Genomic DNA, 24,794 nt, shown 5'->3' with positions numbered 1-24,794 from the left:
AGTTTTAGGCGCCCGGAGCCGGGACACGACCCTCGGTCGGCTACGTGGGAGTTCAGCAACATAGCCATTACGCTAACTGCTGGTTCCCTATGCCTATGAATTTTAAGCTGCTGGGCCCATGCCTCGAACCATAGTCAACTACGTGAGAGTCCAGCAAATGGCTACATCTGCTGGTCCCCCTAGTAAATATTTTTTTAAAAAATATGATCATAAATAGTCACAGGAAATCCTCTTGAATATGCTGTATTTACATGTCAAATATATGTTGTTGGTTTGATGTTTTAAAATTGAATTTAATTAGAATAACATGCTAATAGTTTGATTTTATATTTCGAGTCAAAGTTTATAATATTTTCTTAAAATAATTATATATTTAATTTTATTTACTCATTCATTTAGTTTGACCAGAGAGAGACACACAGAGGAAGAGAGAGTGGGAAAGTCAGAAAGGAAGTCACCAGGTCTGGGACTTGAATCCCGGTCCGTCATGTGGGAGTGTCCAGCGCCTTTACCACCCACCGTGCCACCTGCCGGACCCTCACAGTTTATAATATTAAACATTTACCTCAAAATAGTTAAGTAAATACACAATTTACCAGCTTTAAATGTTGCCTTTTTTTTTTCTTTCTTCTTTTTTTTTTTTTAGAGAGGTTTTTGCTATAGGGCATGTGCGCTCGCCAGACAGACAGAGAGAGACATAGAGACAGAAAGCGAGAAATCACCCCCCAGGGGGGATGGTCATGCCGCAATCCCTTCTCCTCCATTCTCCTCTCGGGATCTTGGGCACGCACGCACACGCGCCCAGCGTGAGTTTTAAGCCACCGTGGTCGACTACGTGGGAGTCCAGAGACATAGCCAGTACGCTAACTGCTGGTTCCCAACCAGCTTTAAATGTTGTCTTGAGAACTTGTGTAGTTTGTTTTTTCCCTTTGTAAAATTTAAGAGTATTACATAAATACTGATGGTTGTGTAACATCCTTTCCCTGCACTAACAGCCCCCATTTAATACAATTCAGAATAATAGGAATTGATGGACTAAATAACAGATTGACTGTCACTTTTACTCTTCTCCATGAAAATTGAGAACATATATTGCCGAACTCCTTTTGTTGTGTGTATTATGTGGTTAAACTAAATTGAAAGTGTGAGAACACGTTTCAAAAAGTTCCAGCAGTGGGCCAGCAGGTGATATGGAGGTTATATCCTACATGGTCTACTGTGTGGTTCCAGTCCCAGACCCAGGGGCTTGAAAATCACACTGGGTGCACATGTGTGTGTGTCCAAAATCCTGAGAGGAGAATGTAAGAGAAGGGACTGTGGTGTGGCCACCTCCTCTGTGGGTGATTTCTTTCTTTTTCTGTCTGTCTGTCTCTCTCTCTGGCAAGCACACACACCCTATAGCAAACTACCAAAATAATAATAATAATAATAAAGTACCAGTAGCTATAAGTGAGAGTCCTGTCTCTAATAAACAGACTTTTATATTGAGACCTGTCTTCTCATTTGCATATCATCATAAGATATTCATTAGATATTTGTGAGCTGTGTCCCAGCTTATTTGAGCCAAGGTAAGCTGGATTGGATATTTTAGTCTTTGACTTTATAAACTGTTATTCACATACAAAGATACCTTTAGCAAACTGTATAGATATAATTGGGGGGAAATGTTAGTAAATAGGACAGTAATTTATAGTTATGGAGAAAGTGCAAAAAAAGTGAAATTGTTGATCATGGTTTCAAAATTAGAAATGTTAAAGTGAGCTGGAACCAAATTGATAATATTAGACGTTTCTCTTGAATAATTAAAATATTTAATATAAGCTCTCTGTTAGACTACCAGTTTGCCTAATGAAACTTATCAATAAGTTAGGGATACTTATTGACATTCAATATCTTAATGTTATCAGCAATTGTAGTGTTTTATAATGTGGATTTTTTTTTTTTGGTGCTTTATACTACTGAGTCCCTGAAAAATGTCATTACTTTTATTAGAATTTTGAAGTTCTAATAAAGTTTCCAATAAAATTTTCTAATAGAACTTTGAAGCTATTGGGTCATCAGAAAATTCATGATGTATTTTTCTATGTTTTCCTATGCCAAAATGCCTCGTGACTTTTCCAATGACCCAATATATTTTTTTGAAGAATTTGGATTGTGTGATTATATTATGTGTGGAGATGAACATTCATTCTAGAACATATGTTTTTCTTTAAAATGAAGGTTAATAGAAAAATGATAAAAATTAGTTTTATACCCATCTTCTTAGGAAACCTTAACGTAAATCTAAATTTTTAATTCTGACTTTCAAGGTCCTCTGTAGCCTGTATTAGTCTCCCTAGCATCATGAACTCCGACTTATCTCCCACTTTACGCACTATGAATTTCATTCCCATCTGACATTGGTCCTAAAAAATAGTAGATTTATTGTGCTTTTTTATACTCATCTTATTTTCCTAAATTTTGTTTTTAAATGATTTCTATGAATGGTTTTTGTTTTAAGGGTTTTTTTTAGCCCTAGTTAATGCCTCTTCACTCCATGAAACCTCCAGTCTGTGCTAATTTCTCCTGTTCTGTGAATCAGTGACATTTACTGTTTATGGCATACGTTTTAATAATTTATCTTATTTGTCTTATATCTTCTCTGTGTGGCAATATATCCTAAATCCCAGATAATACTAAATGTCTTGATAGCAGGTTTTTAATATGCCTTTCAGTGATGAGCTCAGTGTTAAAGAGAGTAGGTGCTTAAACATACTGTGTTGAATTGAGCTGAACTAAAATAAAATAGGAACACTTAAATTCTGATTCATAATATGCCTGTATATCTTTATATTTTATTGTATGAAAGTTCTCTTCTGTTTCTTTAATTAATTTCGCCTCCCTCAAAAGAAGTCACTTGTTCTGATTCATTTTAACCTCTTGCTCCCCTTAAATGATTATAATTTTTCTCAGCCTATTGATTATAGGTTTTCTTAGCACTAGGTCTGGCTGTTGAGGTCTTTTGAGCAGTAATAGACTGACAGGCATGGGTGTGTCTTTCTAGTCTAGTGGGCCAGTGAGCTAGCGCTCTCCAATCTCTACTGAAACAAAGTAAAATAGAATAAAAGACCTTTCTTTTCTTAGAACTATCCAGGGGAATGCTAAGGAAAGGTAGGCCCCTCTCCAACAACAGTTCAGCTTACCAAGGTGCCAGGGTAAGTAGGAGTCACCATATGCAGGAACGTTACGTAGCATGTGGCAGGTGTGGCCCCTCTTCTCTTGCTGAGGGAACCTACCTTCACCAGGTAGTTGTAGCACTGAAGGTTCAGGTTTTACTGCAAAGGTATATTTCTGTTCCCACTTGGGCCTGTGGATCTCTGGCTCCTGCACACTTTCCCTTCAGGCTCACCCTAATTTCTTCCAGGCTTTTAGTTGATTTTAGTTGTTGTGTTGTTCCAATGTGGTAACCATAATGAGGAGAGGGAGCCGACGGTATAGTGCGTAAAGTGGGAGATAAGTCGGACTTCAAAAAGTACACAAAAAAAAAAGGAATTAAAGTACAGGTTTATTTTGGTACAAAAAGATTTTGAAATTCATGCAGTTTTTTCATGATATACATTTCCCATGAATATCTCCAAGACCCATTATTGTATTTAGTCTACCAACTGCTTATTTTTTTTAATTGCCAGAAGGCATGTTAGCACATACATGTGCAAAAGAGAGGAAGAGTGCATGTGTGCACGCAAACACATCAACAATGGGGCATGGTTACACTGCAGTCCTTTTTTCTACATGTCTGCATCCTGTCCAGATTTGGGGCATGCACACACATGTGCCTAGTGTGTCTTTCAAGCTGTTGGGACCGAGATTCAAACTGCAGTCAGCCACGTGTAATCCAGCTCCCTCCACATAGTACTTAACCCCTGCACTACAGGGGCAGCCCCTTCCTATTACTGCTTTTAGGAAAGGTTTGTGGTTTCCACTGCTTTTTGTGTTTCTAGGTTTCTGAGGTTCATTATTTAATATAATTCTTGAATACTGAATAAATTTTTGTTGTAATCTGCTCTTTACTTTCTAAAATTTTTGTTTACTGTGGGGCATGTGTGCTCACTGGAGAGAGAGAAGTGAGAAATTACTCCCCAGAAGGAATGGCTATGCTACAGTCCCTTCTCCTTAATTTTCCTCTAGGGATTTTGGGCACGTGTGCACACGTGCTCAGCATGTTTTTCAAGCCGCTGAGTTCAGGACTCGAGCCGCGTAGCCATGTAGGATCCAGTCACATTAACCATCACACCACCTGCCCCTAGTGTACTCTTTTTTTTTTTTGAGAGGTTTTTTTGCTATAGGGTGCGTGCGCTTGCCAGACAGACAGAGAGAGACATAGAGACAGAAAGCAAGAAATCACCCCCCCGGGGGATGGTCATGCCGCAATCCCTTCTCCTCCATTCTCCTCTTGGGATCTTGGGCATGCACGCACACGCGCCCTGCGTGAGTTTAAGCCACCGGGTCTGGGACGCAAACCATGGTCGACTACGTGGGAGTCCAGCGACATAGCCATTACGCAAACTGCTGGTCCCCCCCCACCCCCCAGTGTACTCTTATAAAAGATAATTTATTTGGTCTTTTGCTAAGGAGTAAAATATAATCACACTTAGCATGTTGAGTTTTTCCTGATATTCTTTGTAGTTAATTGGAAGGCACAAGTGGAAATATCTTTTAGAATTTTATATAAGGCATTCCTACTTCATGCCTTATCATTCTCTCATCAGGTAAATGTTTCGTGCCTGCCATGCCTATAACTAGTGCGTACACACTCTTCATGTACTTTCTTAGGAAGTAGTTTCTGGACTAGTTGCATCCTAGGTGAAGTTTGCTATGCATTCTCCTTGAGCTAACCCTAAATAGTAAGAGAAAATAGCAGAGCAATTATTGCACACACATTAATGATTTTCTTATCTCCAACCTTGCATGTAATTACTGCTGTCAAGTACAATTACTGTCTGCCCAAGTTTCTTTCCCTGGGGGCAGTTGTGCTGTGCCTTTATATAAATTGGAAAATGAGAAGAGATTTTCTGAAACTTCTTGAGGGTTTTGTTTATAAACCTGTCTACTTTGAAAATTTTAAAACTATAAAATTACATTGCCTTTTTTATTTGTTATGCGACAGACCTGAATAAGTCTGACAGTAAACGAGAAGAATAACAATGGTTTGAAGGTTCATTGGTTGTAGTTTTATTTCTGAAGAATTAATTATGAATATATTTCTTTTATGGATTAGTACTGTATTGGCCACAGTTCAGGAAATGTAATCTAAACTGGTGGGGTTTTTTGTTGTTGTTTTTAAAAGTAAATTTATAGTTAATTCCCTGCATTATCTAGAATTAATTCAGTCTTTGGGTTATAGAGATAGGATAACTACACAAAATCACAAGATCACTTAATCTATTGGTGCTAGATTAGGGATTGTCTATTATAGTCATGCCTTTTTACACCAGATCCGGGAAATGAATTATTCTACCCAGCAAGTTTTTCAGTTAATCAAACCTACCTTTTAAGTATGTAAATGCTTTTCATGTGTAGGTAAAAAAACTCTTAATTTGATCTTAGGTGTCCTAGCTTCTACAAACATAATTTATTGCACACTTTTTTTTTCCATTTTCCTCTCCTCCCATGGTTGTCATTATATTTACTAATCATTGTAATAATAAATGTAATCAGCTTGTAGACTAGTTAGGGTATTGGTTATCCCCTCATCTGCTATCTCTAAAGCTTTGTGTGTGTTTGTTTTTTAGATTTTTTTCCTTGGGCTCCACAGAGAGAGACAGAGAGAAGAAAGAAAAAGTGAGAAATCACTCTCTTGTGGGGATGGTCAGCTGCAGTCCTTTCTCCTCCATTCTCCTCTCAGGATTTTGGACACATACATACAGCCTGTTTTTCAAGCCGTCAGGTCTGGGACTGGACCTTGGCAGCCGATCATGTGGGATCCACTGCCTTAACCACCATGCCACCTGCTGGCCCTTTGAGTGCTTTTCAAATTGAGGCACATTATAATTCACCTACCAATCAGTTCATTCATTTAAGTATATAATACTGTAGGTTTTTAACTTATTCACAAAGTTGTACATCTTTCACCACAATTGATTTTAGGACATTTTCATTACCTCAAAGGAATTCCATAACCTTCAGCTATCAGTTTTGATTTCTCCAGACCTAAATAACCACTAATCTACTTTCTGTCTTTATAGATTAAACTCTTCTGAACATTTTAAATACATGCAATGATATAATATGTAGTCTTTTGTGACTGGCTTTTTTCATTAATATGCTTTCCGGGTTCTTCCATTTGTTTTTCCATTTCTTTTTATGGTTGAATAATAGTCTGTTGTATGGATATACCACATTTTCTTTATCTACTTGTCTATTGTTGAACTTTTAGATTGTTTCTACCTTCAGCTATTTTGACTAATGCCACAAGTGTGCAAATTTTTGTGTTGACTTAGGTCTTTATATTTAATAGGTATATATCTAGGAATGGAATTTTGGAGTCAAGGCAACTTGATGTCTAACTTTCTAAGGAACTGTTAGACTGTTTTCTAAAATGACTTTAGCATTTTACATTCCCATCAATAGTGTATAAGGTTCAGATGGTGTAATGGTTACCTTGCTGGACTCTCCCATGGTTTGAGTCTTGGATCTGGTGGCTTAGAACTCACACCAGGCGTGTGTGCCCAAAATCCCGAGAGGAGAGTGACGGAGAAGGAATTGTGGTGTGGCCACCCCCCCCCCGGGGGGTGATTTTTTGCTGTCTCTCTCAGTATCTCCGGAGAGTGCATGTGCCCTATAGCAGAAATTGATCTGTTTTTTTTTTTTTTGGAGAGGTTTTTGCTACAGGACACGTGCACTCACCAGAAAGACAGAGAGATAGAAAGCGAGAAATCAACCCCCAGGGGGGATGACCATGCCACAATCCCTTCTCTCCCATTCTCCTCTTGGGATCTTGGGCACGCATGCACACATGCCCGGCGTGAGTTTAAGCCACTGGGTCCAGGACTCGAACCATGGCCGACTACATAGGAGTCCAGTGACATAGCCATTATTCCAACTGCTGGCCCTACAAAAATCTATCTTTAAAAAAGAAAATTAGGGGGACCAGCAGTTAGTGTAATGGCTGTGTTGCTGAACTCCCATGTAGCCAACTGTGGTTCGAGTCCCGGACCCGGTGGCTTAAACTCATGCCGGGCGTGTGTGCGTAGGTGCCCAAGATCCCAAGAGGAGAATGGGAGAGAAGGGATTGTGGCATGGTCATCCCCCCTGGGGGTTGATTTCTCATTTTCTATCTTTCTCTCTCTCTTTCTCTCTCTCTCTGTTTTTCTGGTGAGAGCATGAGACCTATAGCAAAAACCTCTCCAAAAAAAAAAAAAAAAGAAAAGAAAAGAAAAGAAAATTAGGGTATAGGGTTCTGATTTCTCTGCATTTTTGCCAATACCTATTATTTTGTCTTTTTTATCACAGCCTAGTGGGTCTGAAGTGATATCTTACTGTGATTTTGATTTACATTTCCATGGTGACTAATAATATTGAGTATCTTTTCATGTGCTTATTCACCATTTGTATATGTCTTAAGAAAACATACTTCTCTTTCTTCTCTTATTGTAAAGCTGTGATCTCATTGTTAGAAAGAACTTTAATGATCATATAGACTAATTTTCTGTTTCCAGATTATTCCAGTACTTTCTGTGTACTCGTATTGAATTCCACTTTATTGTTTTAACATATTATTCCAACATTAAGGGTTTTTTTAGGTCATGAATATATCATCTAATATGTGACCTGTCTTTTATTGACCCTGCCAGTAGAAAATTTGATAAATATGCTTTTTTTATGATGAAGGTATTATACAGGATAGGGTCAGAGACTGACTTTGCTGCTAGAAGCTTAAGTGGAGATTGATATTGATCCATTTATACATGCTTTTTAAGGCACTCAGTAATAATAAAATTAATTGTTACGTTTATTTACTGAACTCTTGCTATGGTGCCATGGACTGTGCCAAGTGTGTTAGACACATAATTCTATTTAGTCCACACTGTGACCCCATAAAGCAGATACTAACAGCACTTTTCTAGATAAGAAAACTGAAGTTTTAGGGGAGCTAATAATTTTGTCTTAAGTCATAGACTAGTAAGTGGTACAGTAGGATTGGACACAACCTTTCTTATTCTAAAATTCATACTTAACTAAAATACACTCTCATATGAAAATCTCCCTTTTTTGAACTTACACCTTATTTTTCTTATCCACATATTTGTATATTCAACAAATACTTTTTAAGTGCCTTTTATGTGGCAGGCACTGTTCTAAATCCTTAGGGTGCATTGGTGAGCCAAATAGACAAAAATCCTTGCCCTTACAGAGTTTATCACAAGGAGATAGTGGGAATTGGTTTATAGTTTTAAATGAGGTGATAAGGCTGGGACCAGCAGTTAGCTTAATGGCTATGTTGCTGAACTCCCATGTAGCCAACCGCGGTTTGAGTCCTGGATATGGTGGCTTAAAGTCACACCAGGCGCTAGTGCGTGCATGCCTAAGACCCGGAGAGGAGAATGGAGGAGAAGGGATTGCGGCGTGGCCATCCCCCTTGGGGGGTGATTTTTTGCTTTCTATCTCTCTGTCTCTGTCTTTCTGGTGAGTGCACTTGCCTTATAACAAAAACCTCTCAAAAAAAAAAAAAAAGGTGATAAGGGTAGGCTGCATTGAAAAGAGCAGCATTTGCATAAGGACTCTAAGTTGATTAGGTGTGAACTACTCATATAACTGGAAAAAGATTCTTATTCATTCTTACTTAAAGATTTTCTGCAGTATTTATGGGGCCAGAGATATTGTAGTTACATAAAATACCTTCTGGTTATTGTAGGGGATCCAAAATATATTGTCTCTGGTAAGAGTTCTTTATACTCCTCCATGCCCCATGTATTACAACTGTGAGATAAACTGTCTTTTACTTATTAACTATAAGAGGGAGAATCTGATACAGGTGAAGGGAATTTTTATTTTGAGCCTTTTTCTTTCCATTCATGAACTTTCTATTTGATGAATCAAGAACACATTTCTCCTTCTTTTTCTAATGGGAAGCCAGACAATCCACTGAAAGTGAAGACTATATCTGGATATTTTTTCTTAGTAAGTTTCTTCTTGAATGGTTTTGGATCCCGAAAATGACATAATGCTTCAAGTATCAATTTTAAGAAATTACAAACAGGGTCTGGCAAATGGCATGGTGGTTAAGTCTCTGGACTCCCACATGGACAACTGCATTTCAAGTCCCAGACCTGGTGGCTTACTTTCTCTGTCTCTCTTTGGTCAAATTGAAGAATAATGACAATAAATAAAAATATTACATACTTTTTAAAAAAAACTAAAGAAGCTACAAGCAAACAAAAACTTACAAAAGTTAATTTAAAGAAAATCGAAGGAAATATAAAGATAACAAGAAAAACCAATGAAACAGAAAACAAATATGTACTGCAGAAAAATCTTCAAAGTTAAAAGTTGATTCTGTAAACCACTAGTAAAATCCTAGCAAGATTGATCAAAAACAGAGAGAATAAAAGATAAACCAATAGCAATGATGAAAAAGATTGAGAACAGAATATCTTAAAGAATGAAAAAAATAGTAAGAAAATCTGTATCATTTCTGTACAGCAACAAAGAGCAGATCGAGGTAGAATTGAAGAAAACAATCTCATTTACAATAGCCACAAAAGTATAAGATATCTAGGAGTAAACCAACCATAGAAATTGAAGACCTCTAAAAGGAAAACTGAAAAACTAAAAAATGGAAATTGAAAATGACACAAAAAAGTGTAAAGACATCCCATGTCCCTGCATTAGAATAATTAATATAATCAAAATGTCAATTCTACCCAAATTAATTTGTACATTTAATTCAATCCCAATCAACTTACCAGAGATAGTTTTCACAGAATTAAAAAAAAATCATAGAATTTGTCTGGAATCATAAAAGACCATGAATTGCCAAAGCAATACTCCACAAAAACAGTGGAGTAGGAGGCATCTCACTCCTGACTCCAAAATATATTACAAAGCTGTGATAATCAAAACAGCATGGTTTTGTCACAAAAACAGGCATGTAGACCAATGGAACAGAATGGAGAACTCTAGAAATAAACCCTAAAACAAATAGCCAGTAGATTTTTTGACAAAGGGCATAAGACAATCCAGTGGGAAAAATAAAATCTTTTTAGCAAATGGTGCTGGAAAAACTGGAAAGACCTGCAGAAAAATGAAACTGGACCCCTATCTCTTACCATTAAAAAAATTAATTCAAAATGGATCAAAGATCTAAACATAAAACCTCAAACTATAAAACTACTGGTGGAAAACACAGGGGAAACTCTTAGAGACATCAGAGTAGGCAAAGACTTTTAAAATAAGACCCCCAAAGCACAGGCAGTAATCCCCAGGATAGACAAATGGGATTACATCAGGTTAAAAAGCTTCTGCACACGGGACCAGCAAGTGGTGAAGTGGTTAAGGTGTTGGACTCCTACATGGCCAACCACAGTTCGAACCCCGAACCTGGCAGCTTGCTTTCTTACTTTCTCTCTTTCTCTCTTTGCTGAGTATACATGCCCTATAGCAAATTTAAAATAATAATAATAATAATAATAATTTGCAAAGCTTCTGGATAGCAAAAGAAACAAAAAGTAGAGTGAGTGAATTGACAACCTTTAGAATGGGAGAATATATTTGTAAACTCTCCTTCAGATAAGGTACTGATAACCAAAATATACAGGAACTCAGCAGCTTATCTGCCCCCCCCCCAAAAAAAAAATCAACCCAGTTAAAAGATGGGCAAATGAACTGAACAGACAACTTTTTTTTTTTTTCTTGAGAGGTTTTAATCGCTATAGGGCACGTGAGCTCTCCAGACAGACAGAGAGAGACATAGAGACAGAAAGCGAGAAATCACCCCCGAGGGGGGATGGTCACGCTGCAATCCCTTCTCTATTCTCCTCTCGGGATCTTGGGCACACATGCACATGCACCCGGCGTGAGTTTTAAGCCACCGGGTCCGGGACGCGAACCGTTGTTGACTACGTGGGAGTCCAGCGACATAGCCATTACACTAACTGCTGGTTCCCAAACAGACAACTCTTTATGGGAGCCATACAAACAGCCAAAAAACATATGAAAAAATGCTCAACATCACTTGTCATATAGGAGATGCAAATCAAAACCACAATGAGATACCACCTATCCCCAGACAGAATAGCTAAAATTAAAAAAATTAAAAATGATAAGTGCTGGTGAAACTGTGGTGAAAAGGCAACTCTCCTACACTGTTGATGGGAATGTAAATTAGTATAGCCACTGTTGAGAACAATATGGAAATTCCTCAAATACCTACAAATAGAACTGCCATATGATCCAGCAGTTCAACTCCTGGGTATCTACCCAAAGGATAGGGATACACTTAGTCAGAAAAACACTTGCACATCACCCAGATGTCCAAGAATATATGAATGGATTGAAAATGTGTGACACATATACACTATGGATGGAGTAGTACTTAGTCATAAAAAATGAGACTCCATTATTTGATATAAAGTAGACGAATATGGAAGATTCAGTGCTAAGTGAAGCAAGCCAGACTTTGAAAGAGAGGCATTGTGTGTCCCCACTTAATATATACAAAATGTCTGTACTCTATGGCAGAAACTGAAGGATTGGAAATTGTAAAACAATGGAGAGCAACTGTGGATATTAGAGACAGAATAAGAGGAGGATGGGAAATGGGGAAAGTGGGAGGGAGGGAATCAAGGGAAAAAAAGAAGCAGAACATTTAAGGGACACAAAACTGGAAAAATATCTGTTGATGATAATGTGTATGATAATATCTTTGGACTAATTATACAGTGTATTCATGCTGGGAAAATTCATTTTGTATGCTGTAAAGATACATAATGATTGAATGTAAAAAATGACAAAAAAGGAGATCTTTTAAACAACTTTAACCAATTAAAGTTATTATTAGGATGAAATGGACAAATTTCTCAAAAAAAAAAAAAAAAAAAAAGAGAAAAGCCCAGGAAGGGGAAAAATAGGAATAGGAAATGGAAAAATCTGAATAGTCCTGAATCTGTTAAAGACATTAAATATTTTATTAAAAGTTTATTGCAAAGAAAACCTCAGATCCAGATAGCTTCTCTGGTACATCCTTATATTTGTTTAAGGAAGTAATAACATCTATCTTAAACAGACTCTTCTAGGGTAGAGAAGAAGATGGAACATTTCTCAATTCTTTTTTATAAGGCCAGAGTAACCTTGACACTTAAAGTCTAGCAAGAATGATGCCAAAAAAGAAAAATACAGGCTAATTACTCTCATTAAAAGACTTAAAATATATATTAACAAATATGGTCTGGCAAAAAATAAAAGAATAACACATAATAATAAAGTAGAATTAATTCAATGAATATAAAAATAGTTTAAGTTTGGAAAGGCAGTATAATTTTCCATATTAACAGGAAAAAATTATATCATTTTGACAGAAAGAGGAAAATGATTCGACAAAATTCAATACCCATTCATGATTACAATTCTTAACATCAGGCCCATTCCATAGCAAAGTGGTAAACCATTGCTTTAAGAGAAACTAGATGCCACATGGTGATCTCAGTTTGGATCCCCATCCTGATCAGCCTGAAACATGCTGGGCATGTGTGTAAGTGCCCAATGATTCAATAGGTTGAGAGACTGAAGGAGAGATTCATGACATGACCAAACTCCTTAGAAGATGTTCATGCGTGTCTTTCTCATGTGTTCATGTGTTCAACCATGAATAAAGAAAAATACTTTTAAAAGTTATTTATCTTACTATTTAAAAATTTTCTGTAGGGTATGTACATGAGAGTGAGACAGAGAGAAAGAGAGAGAAGGAAAACAAGAAAGCAAGTTTCTAGTCCAGGACTAGAATTGTGATTGACCATGTGGGAGTCCAGTGCCTTGACTACCATGCCACCTGCTGGCCCTTAAAACACATTTTTTTTAAAAAAAGGATTATTTAGTTTTATTTATTCATCCATTTAATTTGACCAGGGAGAGAGAGAGAGGGAAAGTGAGAAAGCAAGGTACCAGGTTCAGGACTCTTAACTGTGGCTTACCATGTGGGAATGTCCAGTACCTTAAGCCACCACACCACCTGCTGGCGCCCAAAAGACATGCTTTAAAAAAACCTCTTAACAGCTACTAATAGACAGGGATTTTCTTAATCTGATAAAGAATATCTATGAAAAGCCTTTAGCAAACATCAAACTCAAATAATTCTAATCTCTACATATTTTTTAAGTGTGTTTGGCCCACAAGTTTGCACAAACAATAAAGTCATAAATAGTATTTCCCCCCCACCTTTTATTGATTCACAAAATTTTAAAAATAATCTTAACTACTTTCAATAGCAAGTTCAGCTGGTATGTACATACATATCTGTGAATACATGTCTGACTTTAGGTGTGAAACTCTTGAGTAGAATGAATATACTGTAAGGTAGCACCTAGCTGATGCTATATAGCTTACTATGGTCATTAAGTAGGTATTTTTTTAATATATTTTTTAATTTCAAGAAAAGCAGTTTTAACTTTAATAAGTCAAAGAAATGCTAAGGAACTTTGCTTAAAACTTAAAGCCAGAAAACAGGTTAGGATTCTGTTCAAATAGTGGGTACATGAACCTATTGGCAGCTCAAGACAAGACAAAAATCCTTAAAACTGGAAAACAAAGCCTAGAAGAAAATCAGCAATGTTTAGTCAAAAGTCATAAAATGCTTTTTCACCAGCTCAGTCTCATGTACTTAATCTATCTTCTGTTGTGCTTTGACCTTCCCAATTCGGGGATATAATATTCTACTCCAGACTTGCCCCGACGATTAAGTTGGCCATTTTCTTAGTTTTTGAACTCTTATTTCTGTGTGTCTGTATTTAATCGTCCTGTTATAGCACTCCCTTGAGAACTTCTTGAAGATCTGGTCTAGTGTTGGTAAATTCTTTCAGGTTTTGTGTATCTGAGAATGTTCTTGTCTTTTCTTCCCATACGAAGGAAAATCTTACTGGAAGTATTCTTGGTTGAAATTGCTTTTCCCTTAACATTTTGAATGTATTTTTCCATTCTTTCCTTGCTTGCCTTGTTTCCGATGAGAGGTTCTGCTGTTAGCCTGATGGGATATCCATTGTAGGTAACTTGCCATTTCTCTCTTGCCAGTCTTAGTATCTTGTTTTTGTCTATAGTTTTGGTCAATCTGGCTGTAATGTGTCTTGAAGATTTTCTTGGGTTGATTCTATTTGGGGTCCTTTGTATTTCTTGGGACTGGATCTTTGAGTGCCACTCTAGGTTTGGAAAGTTTTCCTGAGGATTTCATGGAATAGATTCTCAATGCCCTTAGGAGTTGGAGTCTCTTCACCTTCTGGGATACCAGTTATACAGATGTTTGGACATTTGATGGTATCTAGTATTTCTTGTATATTATTCTCATTTTTTTTTTTTTTTTGGCAATTTTCTCAATCTTCATGGTGGATTTTTCTAGGCCAGCAATTCTATCTTCTATGTCTGAGATTCGACTTTATGTATGATCTAGTCTGCTTTTAATACTTTCAAGGGAGATTTTGACTTCCTGGATTATAGACTTCATCTCTAATAGGTCTAGTCGATTCTTTTTTATAGTGTATATTTACATTTTTAGATCTTGAAAGAATTTCCTCACCTTCCTGGAACTCGTCAGCACTGCAGTTCATTGTCACTCTTCTCTTCCATCTCTGTTAGCTTCGTCGTTATGAGTATTCTAAATTCTTTATCAGACATTTCCATGATTTCCATTTAACTGTCTGTGGATGAAGAGGAGTTATTCTTTTCCCTTAGAGGAGAGGTATTTTCTTGCTTTCCCATATTTCTTGGGACCCTGTGGTGATTTCTAGTCATCTGATGGATGGTACATTTCTTCCTAATTCTTGAAGTTCAATCTGAGCATTCAGGAATGTGCAGAAAGCAGTAAACTGGAATCTCTTTGCTGTTCCATTTTTATCTCTTTGTGCAGCAGATTCAGTGGGTATTGAGGAATATGTTAACCCTAATAGTATTTGGATGTTTGGCTTTGGATCCCTTAGATCTGTCTAGAAACACAGTGAATGGAGATTGAGGAGCAAAGTGATGAGATTAAAAAAAAAGAATTTAAAAACAGAAGGGAAAAAAAAGCAAAGAGAGAAAAAGAAAAAAACAACCAAAAAATGTATTTTTTTAAAAAGCAAAAAAAATGCAAGGCATGCTTGTGTGCCTCACAAAATGACTAGTTCTCAACAGCAGTGAAGGAGTTTTCTTCTGAAGGACTGCCCCTTGCCTCTCCTAGAGTGGAAGGGGAGATGGGATTATTAGCGAGATAAAGGAGGATCTAAAAGCCAAGAGAAACTTTACCTTAAAAAATTTTAAAAAGGAAAAATTACAAAAAACTGAGAAGACAGAGAGAGAGGCAGACAGAGACAGAGAGAAGGCTAGAGGGGCTCCCTACCACTTGAGTTTGGGGGCTGGAGGCCGAATTATCAGTAGATTAAAAAGGAAAAATTACAAAAAAACTGAGAAGACAGAGAGAGGCAGACAGATGCAAAGAAGGCTAGAGGGGCTACCTACCACTTGAGTTTGGGGGCTGGAGGCTGAATTATCAGTAGTAAAATCTTCATTTCTCTTTTTTCCCTGAAATGACTAGTTCTCAGCAGCAATGAAGAGTCATCTGAAGGCCTGCCCCTTGCCTCTCCACTAGAGTTTGAGGGCTGGAGGCTGAATTATCAGTATAAAATCTCCATTTCTCTTTTTTCCCTGAAGTGACTAGTTCTCAGCAGCAAAAGAGGAATCTTCTTCTGAAGGCCTGCCCCTTACCTCTCTACTTGAGTTTGGGGCTTGGAGGCTGAATTATCAGTAGAAAATCTTCATTTCTCTTTTTTCACTGAAATGACTAGTTCTCAGCAGCAATGGAGGAATCTTCTTCTCCATAAATAGTATTTTTAAAAGTAGCGATCACAGAATAATAGATGATATATTTCATGAGCTATCCATCAATAAGATAACATTGATTTCCAACTGAATTTTCTGATGGGATTAATTGTACATCTTATATACATAAAATACAAACTCATGTAAGTTTGATTTATTTACTTAAATCTTGCTTTAAAACAAATACTAGTTTTGTTGGGACCAATTCAATTGCTTCTGAGCTGTGAATCAAGAAGTGTGACTTGTTTTGGTCAATGACATGTTGCTTCATTCTGTATCCAAGTGGCTTGCTCATACACTGAGTTGATAGATCATGGGCCTGCACATCAGCTAGGAGAGCCTGAAAAATGAGATTTTTGAGGACCCTGCCTTGGGAAGTTGGGATTTATAATATGGGAAACTGCTAAAATGTTGGACAATATTCAAAAGAATTTGGTAAGCCACACATAACAAATGTTCACTAAATTTGTCTCACCATACCAGTCTCTACACGTCTCTTTTATGAAATGGTGCGTTTTATTAAAATAGTTGCATGGAGACAAAAGTAATGGAAAAAGAGAACGGAATGGAAATACACTTACTTTAGCTTTATTTCTTTCTTTGTGTATTTTTATCATGTATTTTATCAGAAATCATTTGTGGTTATTGCAATTCTGGAGAGATGGTAGTGGCTATAGCATAGTATTTGAATAGTTCTAAACACACCCTTAACACAATGACTAGGAGAGCATAACCGAAAGGTCTTAGGAATATCTAACAAAACCAGTTGATCAGAAAAAATAGCTCAAACCACCAACAGCTACAAGATTTCCATGGCATTAGCATCTCTGTAGGAGGAAACAGTAGGGAGCCTGCCTGTGATGAGAATGGCAGAATCCTAAAATAGCCAGCAGATAAAGCTTAGAGGGGCTCCCACAAAGTGGACTGCAAGTCTAGTCTCCAACCCAGTCTCCAACTGGGGGCTCAAACTCACACTGGGCGTGTGGGCTTGCTGCTGGAACATGCATGTTCAAGATCCCAGGAGGAGCCTGGAGGAGAAGGGATTGCATTGTGGCCATTCCCCCTGGGGGAGATAATATCTCGCTTTCTGTCTCTCTGTCTCTCTTTTTCCAGTGAGCACATGTGCCCTATAGCAAAAATCTCTTAAAAAAAAAAAGCTTAGAGGGGGTTTTTCAGCACACTGCGGTTCCTTAGTTGAGTACAGGGGGGTCATGGTAAGGTTCTCTAGAGCTGTCTGGGCTCTCAGCTTCCAAAATTAACTCACTGCCCAAGTCTCTCCATACTGAGGGTTATCTGCTGGAGTCTGATCAAAATCAAGGAGGACACGTGCTCGCTTCGGCAGCACATATACTAAAATTGGAAGGATACAGAGAAGATTAGCATGGCCCCTGCGCAAGGATGACACGCAAATTCGTGAAGCGTTCCATAATTTTAAAATCCTTTACCTTTTCAAAAAAAAAAAGAAAAATCAAGTAGGACACTAAAGACAAAAGGAAAGAGAAGAACCAGGTAAAAGTGGAAGAAAGGGCCATAGTCATGTGATCTTGAAAGTATCTCTGGGGCCAAATGTTTCTGACACTTCATGAAAACAAAAGCAAAAGGAGGGGCCAGCCATTAGCATAATGGCTATGTCGCTGGACTCCCACGTAGCCCAGACCCAGTGGCTTAAACTCACACTGGACACATGTGTGTGCATGCCCAAGATCCCGAGAGGAGAATGGAGGAGAAGGGATTGCGGTGTGGCCATCCCCTCTGGGGGGGGGATTTCTCGCTTTCTGTCTCTCTGTCTCTCTCTGTCTGTCTGGTGAGCACATGTGCCCTATAGCAAAAACCTCTCCAAAAAAAAAAAAGTGAAAGGAGATATAGATCCCCAAATCCATCCTGACTTATGTTTCCGTATTAAAATTTCAAGGCCTTTTAATTTCTGGTGGAGGTGAGCAACAGAAATTTCTCTATTTCAATCTCAAACAGTGTTACTGTAATTAAGGATTACATTATTTTTCCTTAAAATATTCAGAAGCTGTGTTATTGGTGAAAATAATTAAAGGGTACTAACATTTTTATGGATCTTGGTAGAATTGCTCTATGCTTTCCAAAAGAGTAATTCCATTTTACAAGGCCATTAGGGCCATTAACTTATTATTATCACCTGTTTCACTACAGTTTTATCAGCTTGGGTGATTTTGCTATCCTAATGGAGTTTTAAAAAATCTATGCTTGTTTTAATTTTCATTTTTAAAATTATTCAGAATGTTGAACATTTTCTCAAGTATGTTGTAACATTTTTGATATTTATGTGTATGTATGTGACTTCTGTGCCATTTTAAATATCTAATTGTTGCCTGCCTATAATTTTAGTATCCATTCCAGTGGGTCTTAATATTTTTCTTACATATGAGGTAATTTGAATATATTGTTTATAATACTGCCACTCCTCACTTAGCAAACTACCTATTTAATGACCACTTAGACTTCTGACCAGTTTTTTAGTGCGTGGAATCCCCTTTGTCAGTTTTGTCTCGTTCATAGTTGATTAGTATTCCCTAATACTAACCACATGCACTTGCAGCCACACAAGACTACGTATTTTGTTTGTAAATTTGTACCTTTTTATGCACTCATAGTAGCATTCAGAATAAATAAAAATGTTTGTGCCAGTTTTATATTACTGTGTTGTGTATCTTCTCTCTTTCTGTATGCTTTTTGTATGGTTAGAATTATTTTAGTGCAGTGTCAAATAATACCTATTGAAAAATACTCTCCCTACAGTGCCACGACACACCACAAGACAAAGCCTTTAAGTTCTTCACATATTGACCAATACTTTTAATGACCTAGTCTTTTTATTTATTTATTTATTTATTTATTTATTTATTTATTTATTTTTGTTTTGTGGAGAGGATTTTGCTATAAGGATGTGTGCACTCGCCAGAAAGACAGAGAGAGAGACAGAGAGACAGAAAGTGAGAAATCACCCCCCAGGGGGGATGCCACGCCGCAATCTCCTCCATTCTCCTCTCAGAATCTTGGGCATGCATGCACATGTGCCCGGCATGAATTTAAGCCACCAGGTCCGGAACTCGAACCGTAATCGACTACGTGGGAGTCCAGCGACATAGCTGTTATGCTAACTTCTGGTTTCGACCTAATCATATTAATAGGGGGATAAAACTGGTTGTTAAGTGAAGAGTGCCTATATTTTATATATATATGTTAGCTATTTGTTTTACTTGGTTAAAGTAGTTCTTTTTTTTTTTAATTTTTATTGTTTATTTTTTTGGAGAGCTTTTTGCTACATGGGAGTTCAGCGATGTAGCCATTATGCTAACTGCTAGTCCCTAGTTCTTTTTTTAAAATAATTATTTTGTTTAAGTTTATTTATTATTATTATTTTCCAGTTTGATCAGAGAGAGACAGAGAAAGAGAGAAAGGGAAAGTGAGAAAGCAAGCTACCAGGTCCAGGACTTGAACCACAGTAAGCCATGTGGGAGTGCAGCACTGTTAACCACCATGCTATGTACTGGCCCCAAAGTAGTTTATTTTTTTCTGTTCATTTTGCTGCATTATTTTATTTTATTTACTTATTTTTGGGGAGTTTTTTGTTTAGAGCGTGTGTGCTCGCCAGACAGACAGAAAGTGAGAAATCCCCCCCCCCCCGGGGGATGGACATGCTGTAATCCCTTCTCCTCCATTCTCCTCTTGGGATCTTGGACATGCACACACAGGTGTGTTTTAACCTCTGAGACTCAAACTGCGATCAACTGATCAACTACGTGGGAGTCCTGCAACATAGCCATTACACCATCTGCTGGTCCCCTTGCTGCTTTATTACAGAAATGCTAGTATAAGTATTTCAATCTGTTGAACTTTTATGATTTCCCATGTTACTTAAAATTTAAGAGAAGATGTAACTTTTTGAATTGCTGGAGAAGGCATGTGATCATCAGAGAGTGAGAGAAAGCACACCGCCCCCACCGCCTCACTCCCACCCCACAGCAGGTTGTGGTCATGCTGCAATCCTCTTTCCTTCATTACCCTTTCCTGTCAGGATTTTGGACACACACACACACACACACACACACACACACAGTGTTTCCCAAGCTGCAGGGCCCAGGACCCTAGCTGCAGTCAGCCGTGTGGCTCCCTTAACCACTGAGCTATGGTGCTAAGAAAAGTTATAGTTTTGAATAAATATGATAAATACTGTATTTAGACTAATTTTCTGAAGAAAGTTTAAATTTTGATTATTGTTACATTTCTAGAAAATTAATCAAATAACCTGATGGTAGTTTTCCAAGAGAGCCATTTAAAAATAGCTTTACATTGAATAAAAATACTTCATGCCTTTTTTATATAGTAGATGCTCAGCTTGGGTACAAGTGATAATCTTTTGTATCTTAGTTTTAAAGGGTACCCTAGAACCAAGACAATTCACAAAAGCCAGAAAATTAAGGAGACAAAATTAATATAATATTCTTAAATTCCATTGTGTCGTGGTAGAGAACAATTTACCATTTTTTGTTTTGCTCTTACAGAGTGATGGCATTTACTTGGTGAGCTATCCATAAGGGAATCATTGGAGTTCTGTTGACCTATTAACTATATGAGCAATTATCATATATTTTTGTGACTGAAGTACTTGATTAAAAAAAGAAAGAATAAAAATAAAGAAGACTTTTAAAAAGTATTTCTTGAGAGAGAGAGAAAGGTAGGAGGAACGGAGACAGACAGTTGCCCCTGGCAGAATCTTGCCATACTGCAGTCCTCCCCCAAGCCTTCCAGCCAGCCAGGACCATGGACGTGCCAGCAGACATGCCCAGCATTTCAGGTGGACCCAGGGTCTGAACCCAGGATTTCTCATATGGCTCCAGTATCATGCAGCAGTGTCCTGCTGCTTGTGCCACTGTGGCTGGACCATAGTTTTTTTTCATCTTTAAAAATCCATAGCTATTGTATATAGTATATGTACTAAAAAACAAAATTACAAAATAAACAAGTATGTAATATATATAGGTACTAATATACAAATATGTATATATACCAATATATAACAGTATTAGAATTTTGAGGTTTGGATTTTTAAAAACCTGTTTGTACATATTATTTCTATTCTCTTTTTTATTTAAAAATTACTTTCCAATACTAATTCAAGCATTTATGTAGTATTTCTTGACAACTGACATCCATATAAAGGCTATTTTTTTTTATGGTTTTAAGAGATGATTTTTTAAAACAATGTTGCACGTTTGTGATTTTAAGAGAAATTAAGATTAATAACAGGTTTAAGGAGTTTTCATTTCTTGAGAAAATTTATAAATACACTCTTAACAGATTGCAACCAACAGTATTTTCATAATAAAGTTTTTCTTTCAATGCCCTTACCAACAGATAGATGAGATCAGCATTCTTACCGTTTATGAAATGAATAACTTCTTATTTCAGGAAAAATTGAATATTTAAAAATGATTATTAGAAAAGTATTCTTTGGGGGCAGGCCCTGTAGTCCAGCACTATATAGCAAAAGCTGGATTCCACATGACTGACCAGGGCCAGTGTCCTCATTTCGGTGGCATGAAAAACACACCAAGCATACACATAACTGATGCCCAGGATCCTGATGGAATGGAGAATTGCAGGAGAAAGGTTTGGGACGTGACTAGGCCCCACTGAGGGGGTGATCACGTGCTGGGTGCTTACTCTCTCATGCACACATGCTCTCTGGCATTAAAAATAAGAAGGAAAGAGAAAAGAAAGAAGCATGTTAATTTTTGTTTAATGATTTAGAACTACAAGAGTAGTCTATTTATTCAGTTGAGCATAATTTATCGTTAAAAAAATTATTCTCAAAAAAGTTGTGTCAGGACCAGCCTGTAGTACAGTATCTAAGCACACTGTCTTGGGAGCTGGATCCCGCATGGCTGACCTGTTCAAAGCCCACTCTCAGGCTTGAAAGGCATGCCAGGTGCACCTGCATAAGTGTCCCAAATCCTAAAGGGATGCAGAAATAGAGGAAAAAGCATTGCAGGGTGACCGTGCCCCACTGGAAGGTGGGGCGTGAGGGTGGAGGTGAGGTGGGGGCTTTCTATCTTTTTCTCTAGCAAGTGCATACATCCTCTTGCAATTAAAAACTAAAGTTAAAGCATTTCAGGTTTGTTTTAATTTGAAGTATTTAAAAATAATGCACACTTAAGAAACAGAACAAAATGTTAATTCAGAGTATTATCAATTGTGATAATGGTTTCCAAAAGATGTTGGGGAGGTAGTATAGACACGGATTTGGCTATCAAAGGATTGTGGTTGAATCCACTTACTGTGCAGCATCAGATATTTCACCTCCCTTCAGTTTTACTAATCTGTAAAATGGTAATACTTTTCATTAAATCTAAGGCTGACATTTATTTAGTTAGTAATATCTTAGAAACGTAGATGTGTCTTCAAAGTGATGGTGTATTATATTAAGTTGGATGTGTTTTTTCTTTGTTAGCCTTATATAAAATAATAGTGGTCCTTATAACTGCTAATGTAGATTAAAGGAAATACAGTAATAATGCCAGCTTTATAGAATTGTTTTGAAGTTAGAATTGAATTTGTAAGTAAGCATATGGAAGAAACTCCTTAGACACAGTCACATACTGCGTAGTGACATTTTGGTCAGTGGTGGACCACACATGTGACAGTAGTTCCATAAGATTGTAAAGGAGCTGAAAAATTCCTGTTGCCTGGTGACATCATGCTGTCTTAATGTCGTAGTACATCACATCACTAAAGTGTTCATGGTCGTTCCGGTGTAAACTTACGATGCCGTCAAGTGTTATAAAAGTATGACACGTATATAATACTTAGTAATAAACAATGGTATCACTAGTTTCTGTACTTGTACGATATTTTTATTGTTACTTTAGTGTGTGTGTACTACTTCTATTTTTTAAAAAGTTTGGGCCAGTTCTGTGGCCTGGTGATTATGTGAGCTGGGTCTCGCAGGACTGATTGTGTGGTTTGAGTCCTGGACCTGGCAGCTTGAGAAACATGCTGGTACCTGAACTTGCATGCCCAAAATCCTGAAGGGATAGAGAGATGGAGAAGAAAGAATTGCAGTGTGAGCATTTCCTAAGAGCAGGTGCTTTCTTTTCCAGCCCCTCTCCGTCTCTCTCTGGTAAGCACGCGTATCCTCCAGCAATAAAAAATGTTTAATATAAAACAGTATGCCATGTTATGCTGATGATAGCCTTATATATGTGTGTTTACTGTGTTCTTGATTGCATCATTTTCCTTTGTGCTTGATTTAATCTCGTTCATTGTGGTCTTTTCAGTGGGACAGTATGTGGAGGTTGAAGATAGTGATAATTGATGATCTTGGCCCTGTGTATACTTAGGCTCTTGTGTGTTTGTGCTTCAGTTTTTAACAAGGAAGTTTAAAAAGTAAAAAAAAAATAAAATAAAAAATGGGACCAGCAGTTGGCGTAATGGCTGTGTCGCTGGACTCCTACGTAGTCGACCGCGGTTCGCGTCCGGACCCGGTGGCTTAAAACTCACGCCAGGTGTGTGTGCGTGCGTGTCCAAGATCCCAAGAGGAGAATGGAGGAGAAGGGATTGCGGCGTGGCCATCCCCCCTGGTGGGAGATTTCTCGCTTTCTGTCTCTCTGTCTCTCTCTGTCTGGCGAACGCACTCGCCCTATAGCAAAAACCTCTAAAAAAAAAAAGTAAAAAAAAAAATAGGGAACCAGCAGTTAGCGTAATGGCTATGTCGCTGGACTCCCACGTAGTCGACCGCGGTTCGTGTCCCGGACCCGGTGGCTTAAAACTCACGCCGGGCGCGAATGCGTGTGTGCCCAAGATCCCGAGAGGAGAATGGAGGAGAAGGGATTGCTGCGTGACCATCCCCCCTGGGGAGTGATTTCTCACTTTCTGTCTCTATGTCTCTCTCTGTCTGTCTGGCGAGCGCACGCGCCCTACAGTGAAAAATCTCTACCCCCAAAAAAAAAATTAGAAAAAAGTATAGAATAGGAATCTAAAGAAAATTATTTTGTACTGCTGTACACTGTGTTTCAAGCTAAGTGTTATTACAAAAGAGTTGAAACCTTAAAATTTTTAACGTTTATAAGGAAGAAAGATACAGTATGCTAAGGTTAATTTATTATTGAATAAATTAGTCTTATAAATTTAGTATAACCTAAGTGTACCCTGTTTATAAAGAGTCTGTAGTAGCATACAATAATGTCCTAGGCCTTCACATTCACTCACCACTCACTCATTAACTCACCTAGAGCAACTTCTATTCATGGTAAGTATAAATGAATGGAGCTTGCAGGTGTACTACTTTTTTAATCTTTTGCACCATTTTTGTGTTCAGACACAAATGTTTCGTATACCATTTTGTGTTCAGACACAATATTTCATACACAAATACTGATAATACACAAATACCGATCTTGTGTCACATGGCTTGCAGTATTTAGTACAGTTACATGTCACAGAGGTTTGTTGCCTAGGATCAATAGGCTTTGCCAACGTAGCAGAGGTGTGTAGAAGGCTAAACTCTCTAGGTTTGTTAGGCATGGTCTGTGATGTTCCCACAATGACGAAATTGCTTAATGATACATTTCCTAGAACATAACCCTTTTGTTTGGCAATACATGACATTGCTGCCCCTCCCCCCCTTTTTGTTGTAGAACTATTTCAGTTTTGTTTGATTTGTTTATTTGGGGATTTTTTTTTTTTTTGAGAAGTTTTTTTCTATAGGGCGCATGGACTCACCAGAA

General features: G+C 37.6%; 1 protein-coding gene and 1 non-coding gene across 2 annotated transcripts in view; both read left to right on the top strand.

The window, feature by feature from the left end:
- ACBD6 (acyl-CoA binding domain containing 6) overlaps nucleotides 1–24,794 on the top strand; it is a 201,001-nt gene that overhangs the window by 46,798 nt on the left and 129,409 nt on the right. The window lies entirely within an intron of this gene.
- On the top strand, nucleotides 17,362–17,468 carry LOC114006076 (U6 spliceosomal RNA). The gene has a single exon (XR_003547840.1). It is a non-coding gene; the product is annotated as a U6 spliceosomal RNA (small nuclear RNA).

The sequence above is a fragment of the Tupaia chinensis genome, unplaced genomic scaffold, assembly GCF_000334495.1.
Source record: "Tupaia chinensis unplaced genomic scaffold, TupChi_1.0 Scaffold000074_1, whole genome shotgun sequence".
Classification (NCBI taxonomy): Eukaryota; Metazoa; Chordata; class Mammalia; order Scandentia; family Tupaiidae; genus Tupaia; species Tupaia belangeri.
The sequence above is the reverse complement of the archived record's forward strand: the minus strand, read 5'-3'. Positions and strand labels throughout refer to the sequence as shown.